At 43.1% G+C, this 18571-nt stretch overlaps 2 pseudogenes; both read left to right on the top strand.

Annotated features, from left to right (window-relative positions):
* The window catches only part of LOC139567894 (multidrug resistance-associated protein 1-like), a 32759-nt pseudogene extending 16837 nt beyond the window's left edge, over positions 1–15922 (top strand).
* A 1618-nt stretch (positions 15923–17540) lies between these two features.
* LOC139541382 (centrosomal protein 20-like) lies at positions 17541–18354 on the top strand (annotated as a pseudogene).
* The last annotated feature ends 217 nt before the right edge of the window (positions 18355–18571 follow it).

The following is an 18571-nucleotide window of genomic DNA, read 5'->3' as shown; positions in this document are numbered from 1 at the left end:
AACTTCACAATAGTGTCTGCCTAGAACTCTAGATGATCGAAGTCCCTTGAGGAGCTTGTGTAGTTGTAATCGGAAAAACAAGCTGTCTCGCTATGTGACACTTAAGTCCGAAAATAGGTCAAAAGAAGTCCCCTAAGGACAGCATACTGTAACGTCGAGACACTAGCTTTGAAGATCCCATTGTTAAATTCCAAAACCTTGCGTTAAGCGTCCTCCTCTACTCACGTGTGAGCAGGATAATGCCTTTTATGGCTGCTGAAAAGTCTTCTCTTCACATTTTTGCATCGGAGATGTGTCAAATGAACAACCAAGACTGTTTTTTTCATCCCTTTGTTTCATATTTAAAAAAAAACAGGCAACATGTAGGGCCATCAAACCCAGATGTCCTCTCTGTCTGTTTGTTTTTCCAGGCAGGAGAAGACCATGGCGGCAGGCGTGGCGCTGGGCACCAGACTGCCCGACCAGGCCCAGATACTCAGGAAGCTGCAGAAGGCAGCAGAGCTCCGGCTTCTGTCTGCTGAGAACACTGGCCCGGAACTTCGGACCTTACTTCCTTACTGGGACGATGTGCATCATCTTCCACGACTTCTTTATGTTTGCCATCCCTCAGGTGCTCAGGTAAAAATGGCTAAGGGTTTGACGTTAATTCTACACAGGAGACTAGTCTCCAAAAATCCATGGCATCACATCGTAAACAAAGCCATCGTAAACTGGCAGCACTTGACACAATAATCCCTTGCAAGTCAGACAGATTCCACGTCTATTTCCAATGCCCTTGACATTGATATACATACTAAAATGTCAATTTGGCAACCTTAATACTGGACCTGCCATGCTTTACCCCATCTCTGGCACCCAATGCCAGTCTAGACAGGAACCTTGTTGTTGTTGTTGAACAACCATGGCTTGGTGGAAGTGTTAATTACAGCTAAGAGAAAGGAGTCAGAGACCACAGTCTTCTGCCCCAACATGGAGAGTCAAGGACATTAGCTTAGCTTAAGGGAGGAAAGAAATAAAGAAAGGAAGGAAAGAGAGAGTGAAGAAGGCTGCAAACGGCAGAAAGGCTGAGGTTGCTCTGGTGGACCACAATAAGAGAGCCACTTAGCCAAGTGTTGAGGCCAGCCCAGCCACAAGAGGAGCACGCTGTCCTGTGCAACTAGAGACGGCTTTGTGTCGACCAGCAGGCCCTGCGGCCACACTAATGATCATAGTCCGCATAGGGCTGCATGGCAAAGCAGTGAAAGTGAAGGAACATGACAGGGGTACACAAAGCTGACAGAGAACAGTAACTTGTCTGTGCTTATGACTCCATTAAATGCACTGCATTGGCAGTGGCACAGTGTCCATGTTCAGTGTATAGGCTTATGTTTTATAGTGTGAATAAGACTGTTGAGTTGAGTATGCTGAAAAGTCTCCAGAAACATGAAGCAGAACGTATCCACAGGAAGTACTGTATGATATTCCCATGTTCTCTCTTTCACCCTTATCCCCTCTCCAACAGTCTTCTTCTGGGCTCATGAACGAAGAAGACGCCCCTCTGTGGAAGGGTTACTTCTACGCTACCCTGATGTTCCTGTTGTCCTGTCTCCAGTCCCTGTTCAACCATCAGTACATGTACACCTGCTTCACCGTGGGCATGAGAGTGAAGACAGCCGTGATGGGACTGGTCTACAGAAAGGTACGTCGTCGTGCCAACCAGTAGACAGTGGGTGACTGGGCGTCACGTTGTAAACATTGGCTCTTAATGGCAGTGAATTTCAAATTAAATAAACTATACCTCGACAATTAACATATTATTTTCCCAAGGAACAAGAAAAAAACATTGAAAAATAAATATGTTAATTGTCAAGTTAGGGTTTATTTAAGTTGGAAAAAGAAGTTATGAATGTTAAAAAACCTTGAAACCAAGTGTTACATAGTACTCATTTTACTGGAGGTTTAACTTGGTTGTTCTGTTTTTCCTCTAGTCTTTGGTGATCAACAGTGCATCCAGGAGGACGTGCACAGTGGGGGAGATCGTCAACCTGGTATCAGCCGACACTCAGAAGCTCATGGACTTTGTGGTTTACTTCAACGCAGTGTGGCTGGCTCCTATCGAGATCGCCCTCTGCCTCTTCTTCCTCTGGCAGGTATGGTATGGCACTGTCACTTCTGTTTTTGTTGGTACTCATTGATGACGGACATATGTTTTCTTTGGTACTCATTTATAACAAACATTGCTTTTGATGACTTGTGTAAAACGATGCCATTTTACAGCACCTAGGCCCATCTGCGCTAGCCGGAATTGCCACCGTCATCCTCATCTTCCCACTCAACGGATTCATCGCCAAGAAAAGGAGCAAACTGCAGGTACGGACATGTCCTAAGAGGAGATTCATATGCACTTTGACCTCAGTGCAAAAATATCTGGGACCAGACAGCCTTTCCAGCTACTTTGACCCGAGGCAGTAGCCGAAACAGAATGTGATTTTGCATGTTTGGTCAGGGATGCCACAGCTGGTTTACATAGCCGAAGCAGAGCTGTGTGGGAGTGCGGGTTGGATGGATGTCTCCACCATGTTATGCTTATGAAAAACAACCACAGAAAAGGGGCTATAAAAGGCTATATTTTTCATTTGTTTTTTGGAAAAACAACAGACAGTTTTGTCAATAATGCCTGTTTTAATCTAACTTACAGTCGTAGAATGTCACTGACCGCTTTCCTGGCCGCTTTGTTGTTTCCTCGTCGTAAAACTGCTAAGTGTTAAGAACTGTGTTCAATACTGTAACAGAGTACAATTCGAATTAAATTAAACAAGTACATACTTCTGTAGAGTGCTCAACATTAGCTGTTACTTGACAAGTATTTGCAGCTGTAACTGACAACTATGTCTATAAAATCCAATTAAATCACATTTTATTTGGCACATGCTTCGTCAAACAAAAAAACACACAAAATAGCAGAATTGGTCAGGAGCCTGTAAGACGGCTACTATCCACTGCAGCGCCATCTTGAGATGAAGAAGACAGACAGGTATGCTGGGGACCAACACTTCTATAGGTTTTCTATCGTGCTGTTCTCTTGTGGTGTTGCTGTCCTCTTCCCTCTTTTAGAAGGGCCGACTATCTATTTAACCACGTCTTTGAATGCTTCTCCCTAGGAGGTACAGATGAAGTTTATGGATGGGCGAATCAAGCCTATGGAATCGATCTGAACGGGATCAAGATTCTAAAGTCTCATGCATGGGAGAAGGCCTTTCTGAGCAGGTCCTGGATACAGGGAGAAAGAACTGAAGGCCCTGAGAAGTCCCAATCCTCTACTCCATCTCCATCGCCTCCTTCAACTCATCCACTTTCCTGGTATGTGCAATACAATATAACTAGTAGTAATATTTATTTGGTCTTTCAAGTACAGTTAATTGCTCACTTTTTTTTTAACTTTATATTTTCAGATGTAACAACAAAAACAGTACAACCCCAACCCTCATTCTCCCATCCATCCCTCCAAACCACCCTCCACCACCCACCCACCCACCCACCCACCAAGGCATCTATAAAAGTAAATTCAATAGGAAAGAAACAAACAGAAACAAACAGTAATAGAAACAAAAACAATAGGGGAAAAAGTTCACCTTTTATTTTATTTTTTGCAGAATGGGCACTAGAACAGCATGGCTGCTTACCAAAATACGCAAGTTACACTAAGTAAAAGACAGGCTCTCCACGTATTGTATTAATGGGGACCAGGCTAAGTCGAACTTTGTTGGAACCCATGCACAGTGTACCTAACCTTCTCCAGAGGCAGAGATGACATCACCTCCTTAACCCACTGCATAAAGGAGGGCGGCTTTGCAGACTTCCAGTGAAAGAGGACAAGGCGGCGAGCTAGCAGCTATGCGTGGTAGCATTCTGGTCTAGGGGAAGCACCCAAAAATGTCAGTGACCGGGTTGGGGGTCACTGCCCCCCAAAAATGTGGCGTACATATGTGTAAACAGTTGTATTACACATATGTGAGAATGCCTCAAAAATGGGGTCCCAGAGGCCACTCAAAGATTGGCATGACCAAAACAGGTGTCCCACAGTCGCTGGACTCTGGTGGCATCTCAAACACTTGGGGTCAACATTTGGGTATATTTTTGCCAATCTGTCAATTGGGTAATGGAGAATGAGCAAAACTTTTAACTGAATAAGCCCATGCCTTATGCAAAATGATGATGTGTGGATACGCTCAATACTTTGTTGCCATATATCATCAGGAAGCTCGCCAGCCTATGTCTTGCGTCCATGCAGATTTTGTATTTGCCAAGGAAGGAGGATTTATGTTCTGTATTATGTCGTATGATCCTGGAGATTTTGCCCTTCAGATACGGGTTAAGATCTAAGCACCTGTCGACTGGACACTTAGTGGGCTCGAGTGGAAATTAAGGGAAATGTTTTTGGGCAAAACTTGCAGATATCTAAAAAAGTGGGTATTGGGAAAATGATGATCAACACTCAGAGTATTCGAATGAGACAAAGGTGTTATCAACAAATGGGTCACAAAAAACACCAGACCGTTCCTATGCCAGAACTGGAATGCCGTGTCAATCTGTGACGTTGGGAAGAAATGATTAGATGTTAATGGAGAGAAGCCGCTTGCTTGTTTAAGGCTACTAAAGTGATTTGTTTGATGGAAAGATTGTCAGATTTTCGATTGGTGTAGCAGTCTCTCTTTAGTAGAGTTCAGGAGTCGGAGAAGAGGCATCTGTTGTCCACATCTAGAATCAGTTTGAGATAGCTCCGATAAGCATTTGGTGCGCTGTTTGTTGTCATACACTGTGTATGAAATCATTTGGCTTCTAAGATTTGCTTTTAACGACTCCCACACAGTAGAGTGAGACACATCAGGGGTGCAGTTGATCTCTAAAAAGACATCAATGTGAGTTGATGTGTATTTCTTAAAGGCACTAAAAGATAGTAGTAGTGGGTTAAGTCTCCATGCGCTTTGTGACACAGTACTGTCCGGAAAGCGGATATCTAGCTGGACAGGGCTACGGTCTGAGATAGGACAGGGCTATGGTCTGAGATAACGATGCTGCGATTTTGGCTATTAGTTACAAAATGAAGAATTCTATTGTCCAGCAGGAAGAAGCCGAAAAGTCCTAGAGTATGTGGACTGTAGAAAAAAAGGAGTACTGTGGACTGGAGAAAGTACTGTTTAGCAGTGGGATTGCTCCTCCTCCATGGATCAGACAAATGATAGGATTCTAGAATGAGTTGATTACTGCATCTGATTTTGAAATTACATTGTTGGGCTTCGGTCTGGATCTGAAGACTTGGATGCATTACACAATTGAACTCCGCCCAATATCAAATGATGAGTGTTAAGGTCAGGAAGTGTTGCGATAAAAGTTAAGGTCAGAGAAAGATGCTAGCGTCATCCCAATTAGGACCATAAAGGTTACCCAGAATAACCTGTGTGTGAGCCACTTCCCCATTACTATAATATATCTTCCATTAGTATCTGAAATTACTTTGGAGGAGACAAACGGGGTGCCTTTTCTGAGAAGGATGGCTGCCCCTCTGGCCTTTGCACCAACTTGAGTGAAATATTTGGTCTACCTATCCTCTCTTTAGTTTATCAAGGTCGCTGGACCGTAGATGGGTCTCTTGGAGGAAAACAATGTCCAGACTTAGGACATAAGATTAGCATACACTCCACGCTTGACCACCTGGTTAATTCCTTTCACGTTCCAGCTGATAAAGCATGTGGAGCCTAGAGTATGTGAAATCAGTAATCAGAAATGAATGTTAGTACAATCACATGGCCAGTGTTCTGAAAGGTCAGAGTAATTAAATATAAAGAAAATTAAAAACAGCTAAAACAACAAAATACCCAGGAGAAAACCTTGGACCCCTATGCTGGCCTTCCCCCTGTTGGAAGGCTGCATCTACCTCTCCTAGACCAGAGCAAAATGCTACCATGTTCAAATGAACCTCAGTAGAGCTCTATCCAGGGCCAACATAATAAAGTTACAACTAGGGAAGGGATTCTGGATGGAACCACCAAAGTTATCTAAGGTATCTTATGCAATATGCACATTTTAAGGATAGTAAAACAATATATAAAAATTGAAGCATATCTTGCCCCCCAACCCCATCCACTTGGAATGCCTTAAACAGATACATACTTACATATTTATATATATACACACACACACACACACACCACACACACACACACACACACACACACACACACACACACACACACACACACACACACACACACACACACACACACACACACACACAACTCTCAAAACATTTAATTAAATAAGTAAATAGGGGGAAAAATAAGTAAAATTCAAAATCTGTATAAATATAACCCTCTGTTGAACATCCTAACAAGCCAGAACACCGAAAATTGATTGGAAACGACATGGTAATTAATACCCGTGCTGCAGTGTTCGCTCGGCTATACAGGTCTACTCTTTTCTATCCATAGCTTCAAGCCTCACAGTAGAAATGTATCATCACTGAGTTCTGTGTGTGATGGTTACAGTTACAGCTTCAGGTCACTGTTCTCAATCATGCTTATTTGTTTCCCCCCCCAGATTGCCTTTTCCATGTTTGGTGTCTATGTGCTGATTGATGACAAGAACGTCCTAGATGCCCAGAAGGTCTTTGTCTCCATGGCTCTCATCAACATTCTGAAGACCCCACTGAGCCAGCTACCCTTTGCCATGAGCACTACCATGCAGGTGAAATACAATGTCCAGTATTCAACAGACCAAACCAATGTATAATGCTTTGTGCTGCTGTTCTAAAAAAAAAAATTCTTTGAATTTTAGGCCATTGTCTCGCTGAAGCGCTTAGGGAAATACCTGTGTTCTGAGGAGCTGAAAGACGACAATGTAGCCAAGGCCCCTTTGAGTACTGGTAAGAACACCTACTGGTGCCATGTATGTTGACATACTTGACCTATAACTTTTAGTTCCAAGTGGAGCAAAGGGCTTTGTATCAGCCTATAGCAATTAATCAACAAAAACACTCATAGCAACTCTTACCCAGTGGGAACTGTGGTCTGCCTCTGCCTGTCGTAACCAATAAAAACAAGCCTCCGAAGATTTGTTGTTTACATCCATGGCATTCTATCCAGAACCCTTAATGGTAATGTTATGTTGTCACTTCCTGTGATCGAGGTCGACTGGGGAGACTGAGTAATGATAGGATGTTGCCATCCAGTGGTTGAATGTAAATTACTTCTAGACAGTCAGACGTATGATTCCAGAATAAAAGCAGTTTTCTTCGCCTGTAATCCGTCAACACTTCCTTAAGACAGCTCGTAAAAAGAACACACTGTAATTTTAGACCTCTTGTAATTATGTAGACTCTGCAATTTGACATGTCACTTAAAAGGACATTATATTTTTAACGTTGGGTAGTTGTTGGGTGCATAAACGGGTGCATAAACTGTTATGCCTGTATGCAGAGAGGAAATATTAGTGTCTTTTTTCAATGGTTCCTTCCTCCTCTCTTTCTCTCTCCCTCTGTTTTTCTATTTTCTTCTCAGATGGGGAAGGTGTGTTGATAGACAATGGGACTTGTCAGTTGGACTAGAAACAGAAGGTCCTCCGTGCCTTAAAAGGTAAATCATAACAGTATTCCCATTTTCACACGTTCTGAAGGTTAAGTTAAGAAACTCAACTCCACTCCTCTGTTTACAGGATTAATGTGCGTGTACCCCAGGGTTCACTGGTGGCGGTGGTGGGCCATGTGGGTAGCGGGAGTTTCTCCTGCTGTCTGCCATGCTTGGAGAGACAGAGAAGAGGAGCGGCAGTGTCTCAATTAAGGTTAAAAAGTTATCTTAAAATAGGAGAATAGAAGTTGAATATATTGAATCTAAGGTTTTCAGTTTCAGTGTTACAATCTGTCTGTGAGGGTCTGGTTTACACTCAATGTTCTTCTTCTTCAATGCTAATGTTCCTCTATTTATTTTTCTGTCTCCAGGGCTCAGTGGCCTATGTCCCTCAGCAGGCCTGGATCCACCTACACGGTCCAGGACAATGTTATGTTTGGTCGTGAGAAGCAGAAGACCTGGTACCAGCGGGTGTTGGACGCCTGTGCTCTGCTGCCTGACCTGGAGATCCTGCCTGCTGGAGACTCCACAGAGATTGGGAAGAAGGTGTGAAAATAATCTTCTAGAATTCCACCTCATTTCATGGTCTTTTAGAATGTTCTGAAAATTCTGAGTCATGTCTTCTTCTTGATTGTTCTCCCTGACAGGGTCTGAACCTCTCGGGTGGTCAGAAGCAGAGGGTGAGCCTGGCAAGGGCTGTGTACAGGAAGGCTGACGTCTATCTGCTGGATGACCCCCTGTCTGCTGTGGACGCTCATGTGGAAACACATCTTCGACAAAGTCATCGGACCCAAGGGAGTGCTAAGAGATAAAAGGTAAAACTATTACCAAAATATGATCTCTATTAACAATGAGTGCACCCTGACAAATTATTTAGAAGCTTACACGTAACCGACTGTTCCTTGTGTGGTTTTGAGATGGAAAAGCATGATTTTGCAGATTCTTCAAATCAAATCCACCATTTGTATTAGGCTAGTTCCGCTGATCGTCTATTTTGATTAATCCTGCTCCTGTGGTTTATGCTACCATAACTTGTGTTCTAGTAACCCATGGGATCAGCTTCCTGCCCCAGGCGGACCTCATCCTGGTCCTGGTGGACAGGGGAGATCACAGAGAGTGGCTCCTACCAGGAGTTGCTGAGCCGCCACGGGGCCTTTGCAGACTTCATCCATACCTTCGCCAGCAACGACCGTAAAGAGAGTGTCACAGAGACCGCCGCACAGAGAGGTAGGACCTCATTGTAATGAAATTTGGGAGAAGTCATTATCGCCATTGATGAACAAACATTTGCTTCTCACCAACAAGCTATTCATCATGTAAATGAACATTTTGTACCATTGCTGCAGGTGCCAGGAGGGCCAGCTCACCGCTCAGTGTTACAGACTTCATGCCATTCTCAAGAGATCTATCCCAAGAGCAGCTCATTGGGTAAGTGAATCTCCAGCGCACATTACATAATATTTTCCTGATAACATCATGGTTCTAATTGATTCAATGGTATAATAAACGTCTATTGGAGAAAACGTCACATTGAGCATGCCAAGCATCTTAAAAATAAAAACCTAACTGAAACCCCTATATGTTCTCTAGGGGAGACACCAACAGTACTAACCTGCAGGGTATGGAGCCCATGTCTGAGATAGAAGAGGAGCAGGTTCCTGAGGACTTGGGAAAGCTGATGGAGGTTGACAAGGCACGCACTGGGAGGGTGAAGTCAAGAAGAAGAGCTGATTTTTGACTGCACCTCTTATGGTTAAAAATGGTTCAAACTAAATGATAAAGTCTCCATAGCCATACAGGTTGTACCCATTGAGCTTAGCTCCAGTACATTGTTTCTTTAAAACAAACGGAGCTTCTTTCTCACCTTTCACATATTAACAGGTGTTTGTCAATTTCTAGCAAGTCTGATTGCCTGTCTTTTTTACCACAGGTGAGGCTGGAGATGTACATGGAGTACTTCAAGACCATCGGCATGGCCTTCATCATCCCCATCGTCTTCCTGTACGCCTTCCAGCAGGGGGCCTCGCTGGCCTACAACTACTGGCTGAGCCTGTGGGCCGACGAACCCATCGTCAACGGCACCCAGGTCGACACGGACATGAAGCTGGCCGTCTACGGGGCTCTGGGCTTCGCACAAGGTCAGTGGTGAATGTGGCATTTTACTGGGAAAAGAGACCAAAGATAAAAGTAGGTCCTTTTCGACTTGGATGAAAAGAAACAGCATAGACTACAGTTTAGCTAGAATCCTTAATGGTGAAACTGCATAGACTACAGTTTAGCTAGAATCCTTGATGGTGAAACAGCATAGACTACAGTTCAGCCACAATCCTTGACTGGTGAAACAGCATAGACGAGAGTTGAGCCAGAATCCTTAATGGTGAAACAGCATTGACTACAGTTCAGCGAGAATCCTTGACTGGTGAAACAGCATAGACTACAGTTTAGCTAGAATCATTAATGGTGAAACAGCATAGACTACAGTTTAGCTAGAATCCTTGATGGTGAAACAGCATAGACTAGTTTAGCTAGAATCCTTAATGGTGAAAACAGCATTGACTACAGTTTAGCTAGAATCCTTAATGGTGAAACAGCATAGACTACAGTTTAGCTAGAATCCTTGATGGTGAGACAGCATAGACTAGTTTAGCTAGAATCCTTAATGGTGAAAACAGCATAGACTACAGTTTAGCTAGAATCCTTAAATGGTGAAACAGCAAAGACTACAGTTTAGCTAGAATCCTTGATGGTGAAACAGCATAGACTACAGTTTAGCTAGAATCCTTGATGGTGAAACAGCATAGACTGACAGTTTAGCTAGAATCCTTAATGGTGAAACAGCATTGACTATAGTTTAGCTAGAATCCTTGATGGTGAAACAGCATAGACTACAGTTTAGCTAGAATCCTTAATGGTGAAACAGCATTGACTACAGTTTAGCTAGAATCCTTGATGGTGAAACAGCATAGACTAGTTTAGCTAGAATCCTTAATGGTGAAACAGCATAGACTAGTTTAGCTAGAATCCTTAATGGTGAAAACAGCATAGACTACAGTTTAGCTAGAATCCTTAAATGGTGAAACAGCAAAGACTACAGTTTAGCTAGAATCCTTGATGGTGAAACAGACAGTGATATTTTAGCTAAATCCTTGATGGCTAATATATACTACAGTTTAGCTAGAATCCTTAATGGTGAAACAGCATTGACTATAGTTTAGCTAGAATCCTTGATGGTGAAACAGCATAGACTACAGTTTAGCTAGAATCCTTGATGCTGAAACAGCATATGCTACAAGTTTAGCTAGAATCCTTAAATTTTTTCCCCTCAGACATTATTGCATGCAATATCTGACTGAACAGCAGAATATGTACTGCATTTTGTTTTACCATGTGCTTGACACACCTCAACTCTGTTCCGTTCATAAAACAAAAACAATAACAACAAAAGGTGCTGGGGCAGACAGAGGCGCTGTTTCCCCGAATGCGGATTCCATCTTTAATCCCACTAATGTTTGTTTATTTGGATCTGTTATAACCCTCCATTGTACTAGTCCTCCAAGAGTCCTTCTGAGAGATTGAGAGTTTCAGTATCTGATATAAACCACAGTTGCCAAACAGCAGGTATCCTGATAGCAGTTTATTTTATATTTCAGGAATCGTCATTCTTCGGCACCGCGGTGGCCATTTCCGGTCGGAGGCAGCATCCCGTCCCGGCACCTCCACATGGACCTCCTGAAGAACGTTCTCCCACTCCCCCATGTCTTTCTTTGAGACCACCCCCAGTGGGAACCTCCTAGACCGTTTTGCCAAGGAGATCGACGCTATCGACTGCATCATCCCCGACGGCCTCAAGATGATGCTGGGCTACCCTCTTCAAGCTGATGGAAGTCTGTATCATCGTCATGCTGGCTACACCTTTGTGCGGCGGTCGTCCATCCTGCCCCTCGCCATTCTCTACGCCTTCGTTCAGGTATGTTTCTTAACCGACTGAGACGCCGTTTTGTGGAAGAATAATAGTTTTAGACTCTTGAAAACCAAAATAGCAGATTTTGCAAGTTGTTGGTTTTGCGTGGTGATTTATCCCACATGCTAACATAGTAGTGCTAAGTAATGGCACGGCTACATACTGTAAATCCACTAGAAATGCTGGAGTGGAAAACCCACTTCCACACACATACACCACCTCTTGGTACTTTCGGTTCATTAAAACGTCATGTTTGATCTTTCCCTTGTCGTTGCAAGAGCTGCTGACCGTGGCCACATCCTGCTCGAGCTGCGGAGGCTGGAGTCGGTGGAGCCGCTTTCGCCCACTCCCACACCCACTCCAACGAGACGGTGCAGGGAGCCAGTGTCATACGGGCCTCTCGGAGAACAGCACCGCTTCATTGTGCAGGCTAACAAGAGGGTCGACTTCAACCAGACCTCCTACTTCCCCCGCTTTGTGGCCACCAGGTTAGGTTTGATAGAAACAACAAATTCACCTTGCAGTACATGCTCTGGTAAAATAAAATATCCGGTTGATGTGGTGACTGGTGTAGATGGTTCTGTTTTCAGATTTTTTCAAAAATAAAGCCTGGAATAAAAGAAAAAAGGGTGACCTATAAATAAATTATACAAAGTATCTCAAGCTCTAGACAAAGGCCTATAGCAAAGTGCACGTATGCATATTGATTGTGTGTAGGCCTATATCTCTCACACTTCAATCTTCTCTTTGTGACAGACTGGTTTTAAATGCCTTCCGTGAAATGTTTCTGTATTTATTTATCTGCATTTCTTTCTTCACTACTCTAGGGTTATTATTATTGCTTGGATAACCTTATCTCTATTACTGTATTGATTTTTTTTTCATTCTTTATGCGGTGCGTACTGTGCAGAACACCTGAAGAATTATCACTGTGAATCATTGTAATGTTTGTTTATGTGTTCAATTAATCCCGTAAGGGATGGGTTGCCAACTGGTGATTTGACACAATCAAAACACCTCCATGATGAGTGATGGAGGCCAAAACTTTCTCCACATCTAATCAGGCTTTCATCTCCTGATATCCGCAGGTGGTTGGCAGTTAATCTTGAGTTTGTCGGTAACGGTGTGGTTTTAGCCGCAGCTATTCTCTCAGTGATGGGGAAAGAGCACCCTGAGCCCTGGGACATTGTTGGTTTGGCTGTGTCACACTCCCTCCAGGTAAGATATTACACCCTATACCGTAGTCATTATAGGTAAACAACTCATTTAGCAACAAAGAAGAATAGTAATTTTAATATTTTGTACCCGGCTACAATCACACAAAACCCATTACGGGCAATCCCTTTTATTGCATCAGAAAGTGTGTGGTTTACCAAACTGAAAAAATCCCCAGAAGAACAGCCTAACTACGTGCTGCACAATCCTAACTGCATATTACCTCAAACGACGAGGGCTCTGTTTTAATTTGAACCTCGCAATTGTGTTGTGCAGGTGACTGGCATTCTGAGCTGGATTGTGAGATCATGGACAGACGTAGAGAACAACATTGTGTCTGTTGAGAGGTGAAGGAGTATGCTGACACTGCAAAAGAGGTAAGCATCTGCATACCTTCTCTGTTAGCTAATACCCCCCAATGAAATGAGCTGTTATATAAGTAATATGCATGACATGAGCAGTGACATTAACATTGTAAGTTATGTAGGCAGTTACTGTTTCAGTGGTTGCAATTCATTCTCTTTTTAAGGTTTACAGTAACTGAAGTGTTGTCAAACTAACCCTTTTCTAGCCAGGTTTACAGTAACTGAAGTGTTGCCAAGAACTAACCGTTACTTTTAGCCAGGTTTACAGTATCTGAAGTCTTGCCAAACTAACCATTATCTAGCAAGGTTTACAGTAATCTGAAGTGTTGTGCAACTAACCTGTTTAGATCAAAAGACATAGAGGGACAAAGAACATAGATATAGAGACACAGATCCATTTAATCTTAACTGTTCTCTATACTCACCAGGCTGGGTGGACCGTGGAGGGCAGTTCCCTGCCTCTGGCCTGGCCATGAGACTGGCACTATTGAGTTCGCAAGACTATGGACTACAGTACCGCAAGGGCCTGGACTGGGCACTGAAAGGCATCACCCTGAAAATCCAGGAAAGAGAAAAGGTCAGTACAATCTAGAATGAGGTAGCCTTCTACAGTACCCATAATGCTTTGTTTATGATATTCAGTTTTGTCCTGAAGCAACATACTCCTTTTACAGTTGTATCATACTTAGGACCAGAGGTATTTTCCCGGCCATGTTACCTGACCAGTAAAAACTATTTGATCCTATCTAACGAAGGGTCTAATTTGTCATTCTTAGGTTGGCATTGTGGGCAGAACCGGAGCTGGAAAGTCTTCCCTTGCCCTGGGGATCTTCAGAATCCTAGAGGCAGCCAAGGGAGAGATCTACATCGATGGAGTCAACATCGCAGAGATCGGACTCCACGACCTCAGATCCCGCATTACCATCATCCCACAGGGACCACAGTTATTGATTGATCGATTTTATTTGATAATCCCCCAAAAATGTCTTACTACAGTGATGGTAACTGACTTTTGCTTTTCTCAACAGGACCCTGTGTTGTTCTCCGGCTCTCTGCGTATGAACCTTGACCCCTTCGACACGTATACTGACGAGGAAATATGGAGTTCGCTAGAGTCTGCTCACCTCAAGAACTTTGTGTCCAACCTGCCTGACAAACTGAATTATGAGTGCTCGGAAGGAGGAGATAAACCTCAGGTACGGACAATTGATATATTTGACCAATAACATAATAGTATCGATAAATATAATAATGGCATTTAGCAGACGCTTTTATCCAAAGCAACTTACAGTCCATGCGTGCCTACACTTGAGGCATGCATATCTGTCAAGCCTGCTCCCGCTCTTCCCTCCTGGCGCTCGAGGTAATCACTTTGTTGATTACCCCCTGTATATCTGTCTGTTCCTTGGTTGTGTTCCCCGCATTGTGTTTGTTATGTGTTCCTGTTCCGTTTAATGTCCGTCAGCTAATAAACCTTCACTCCCCGTACCTGCTTCTCATCTCCTGCGTCGCTCCCGTAACAATATGTGACACATATCAATTGAGCTACAAAGAACCCCCAAAGACCAAACACAAAGCATATAGGCTAGGGCTGGTGTCCTGCATCCAGATTAAGCCTATTCCTGGACTGAAAATTATATTGAGCATTATTTTTGCTTTATCTGGTCTACTATATCTGGTTCTATCATCTGTCAACCTCTATATTCTGTGCTTTGGTGCTCAAAAGTTTAAGTGTCAATATTCAACCTTCCTTCATTTGTCTTCTCTAGTCTGGGTCAGCGCCAGCTGGTCTGCCTGGCCCGCGCTCTCCTCCGTAAGACCAAGATCCTGGTTCTCGACGAGGCCACGGCCGCTGTGGACCTGGAGACAGACACCCTGATCCAGTCCACCATCAGACAACAGTTTGAGGACTGCACCGTGCTCACCATCGCCCACCGCCTCAACACCATCATGGACTATACCAGGTAAGGCTCTCTGCTATACTTTTTGCCCAGCGACAGTTTTCTTAGTTTGGGATGTGCATATCAACTCCTTTCCTACACCTACTGCGCCCCAGTCAAATGATGTCGCAACATCTCAAAATCAATGGTTCAGTCACAGAATTTGACACTTCTCTCTCTTCCTTCCACAGAGTGATAGTGATGGACAAAGGCCACATCTCGGAGATGGACTCCCCAACCAACCTCATCTCAAACAGGGGACAGTTCTACCGTATGTGCCGAGAGGCTGGGCTAGTCTAAAAGCTACCCAGCTCCGAGGTGGCTCTGGCCAGGGGGAAATTCTGATGGCCCTGGCCTTCCAAACCAACACATGTAGAATCGGCCATTCCAAGCTCCACGATCCAGGCAGTTCAAACTCTTCCTCTGAGAGCAATGCTTTTAGAACGACCCGGAACTGAAGTCGATGTAAACCAAAGATGACCCAAGAAGCGAAGCTGATGACGATTTTAGTGAACAGTATGTGCTCTCTGGTCACAATAAAGACATGAACCTACGCACACTCAAACTGGTGCTCGGAAGGGGAAAGAGACATCAAGCCCCGATCTCAAAGACTGTGATTTATGAAGCTATTATTGGACGCAGATGGGTTGTTGCTAGGCAAACATTTTAAATATTGTATATAGGCTGTGCCAATGAAACTTAAGGAGATGAAAGTCAGACTGAGTGCAAAATCCAAAGGACTTTGGTTCAGTCTCTGAATGTGAACCAAATTATTTTTGTAGATCTACTACATTTTATGAAGCATCTTTTTGAAGAACACCTGGGTACCTTTGATGTTGAGTTGAATCTTAGGAACCAAATCCGACTATTTTGTTCATATCAGTGATGGTAACTGACATTTGGTTCTTCCTCCAACAGGACCCCGTGTTATCATGTCATCAGACAGAAAAAAAGTTGATAATGAATTCATATCTATTCTCATACCATCCAACCACAGGGTAAGTCTAGAGAGTGGAGCAATATTCTCTGACCGACCACTAGCCTTAAAGGGCTGACCCTGTAAAACCCAGAAAACACAAAGCTTTTCACAGTCATCAATCTAAAATGCAGTCTTATTCCACAGAATATAGTGCACTTTCTTAGGTTTTGTACTATATAGGCAATAGGGTGCCATTTCAGATGCACTCAGTCTGATTCCTACCCAGCCATTTCAGTGTTTTATGAGTCTGGTCAAGAACAAAACATCAGCGAGCCAAGGTGCTTAGCTAGCCTAGCGTCCAACTGTTCTGCGGTATTTGTATATTTCAGTCTTAGTAAACACAAAACGGTCAATAGAATCTGTATGGTCGGGTATGTAGGCCTAAAAACCTGGACGTTCAACTGTTACAGTGGTGACGGAGTCCACAGGTATGAGAGAACGCCTTTTCAAAACAATGGACAAAATGTGTTAAAAAAAAAGTTTCTCCACTTCGTCGTTCCACCTACACACAGACACGCGTGCATGAACACACACACCCTAATTCTCAAAGCTATGGGTGTGACACACGTGCACGCACAGACCACCTAATTCTCAAAGCTATGGGTGACATATTGAGGTAACAGACTCTCATCACATACCATTCAATGTTAGTGTTATTATTCCTCTGGTTCCAGTTATGACTGACTGTAAATAGACATTCCTTCCTGTTTATATCTATAACATGGAGTTTTCCAAAAGAAGTCAAAAGATCTTAATATTTTTGTCTTACTGGTTTAGACAATATGCTTAGAAGAAACTACAAATATCATGTGATATAATGAACATGTAAGTTGCCTTCAAATTCTAAGAGATTGTATTATATTTATACTTTTTGTATTCAATCTGTTAATTTTTTGATTGAACATTTTACTGTGACGTTTATGCTGGAAATAGTAAAACTGTTTTGAAAATAATGTTTTTGTGAGTCTCATCTGTGAAACAATACAATTATGCCTCTATGCCTTATATAAGTATGAGTCAAGCATGACTGCAGGCAGTTGGGTAATGTAATGACTGTAATATAAATGGGATCACATTTTCCAAAGCCTGTCATTGACAGGGTGTGCAGACCACAGGAGGCTGCTGAGGGGAGGACAGCTTATAACAATGGCCAGAACAGAGCAAATGGAATGTGTTTGATATCATTCCAACTCCACTCCAGCCTTTACCACGAGCCTGTCCTCCCCAATTAAGTTGCTACCAACCTCCTGCATGCAGACATTAGGGATAATTGCTTACAGTAAAGGCACTAGTCACCACAGCCAAAGTCATAAACTCTCTACTTAAAATATGATTTTAAACCTAACCTTAATCACACTGCTAACATTATGCCTATACCTGACCTTATATTAAGAACAAAAAGCTCATTTTTGTTTTCATAAATGTTTACGACACAGACCATTTTGACTTTGTCGCTGTGGGAACTAATGGAAAACGATTTGGTCATGCCCAGGCAAGTAACCCATTTAGACCACTAGGTGGGAGCAAAAGTTAACTTGTGCAGCTAAGTTTCCCCTTTGACCTCGGTGAGGGATACGAACGTCATTTGTTTATACCTGTTGCAATGGCGACCTTAACGGAACTGAAATGCGGTAAGCATTGTCCTTTCTTTCACTTTAAAGTCTATATTACATTTATTAAACGGAAGCGAATTGCAACTGTTTCCTAGTTCGTGCAACGCACAGTGTAAGACGACAGTAGGTAACGTTAGCTAGCTATCAAAGTTTGCCTGCTATCCTACAGAACAACACACCTTAAAAGTGTACGTTATCAATATGTCCCCACAAGTTGCAGAGGTTTTTATGATACCATTTTCAACAACTTATCTTCTCTCCCAGCTCTGAGAGAGAGCCTGGAGTCTCGAGGTGTGTTGGGTCAACTGAAAGCTCGGATCAGAGCTGAGGTGTTCAATGCGCTCGATGATCAGAGCGAGCCGCGTCCTGCGCTGTCGCACGACAACCTTCTAATCAACGAGCTCATCCGCGAGTACCTGGAATTCAACAAGTATCGATACACAGCGTCTGTGTTGACAGCAGGTGAATATTATGCATTCAATTCAACCATATGACAATCAATTTCAGAACGGAATATAAGTGCCATTGGTAGGTTCACCGTTATTCAATTACAACTTGGATTTTATGACCTTATCAAATCAATGTTTTTCAGAATCAGGTCAACCGAAGAACCACTTGACAGACAGTTCATGGCGAATGAGCTGAAAGTGGTGGAGGACCCCAGTTCCAGATCTGTGTAAGTTTATCATCAAGAAATGATTCATAAAAGGCCACAGGAAACTGATTCCAGACCGAAACACTTGATCCCTATCCCGATCGAAAACTGTACATACCATTAGACCTAGTAAAGACATACAGTTTAAGTCAGAAGTTTACATACACCTCTGCCCCAAGTACATTTAAACTCAGTTTTTTTCACAACGTCCCCACATTTAATCCTAGTAAAAAATTCCCTGT

This window comes from Salvelinus alpinus, chromosome 2 (assembly GCF_045679555.1).
Source record: "Salvelinus alpinus chromosome 2, SLU_Salpinus.1, whole genome shotgun sequence".
Classification (NCBI taxonomy): domain Eukaryota; kingdom Metazoa; phylum Chordata; class Actinopteri; order Salmoniformes; family Salmonidae; genus Salvelinus; species Salvelinus alpinus.
This window is presented reverse-complemented; position numbering and strand designations above follow the sequence as displayed.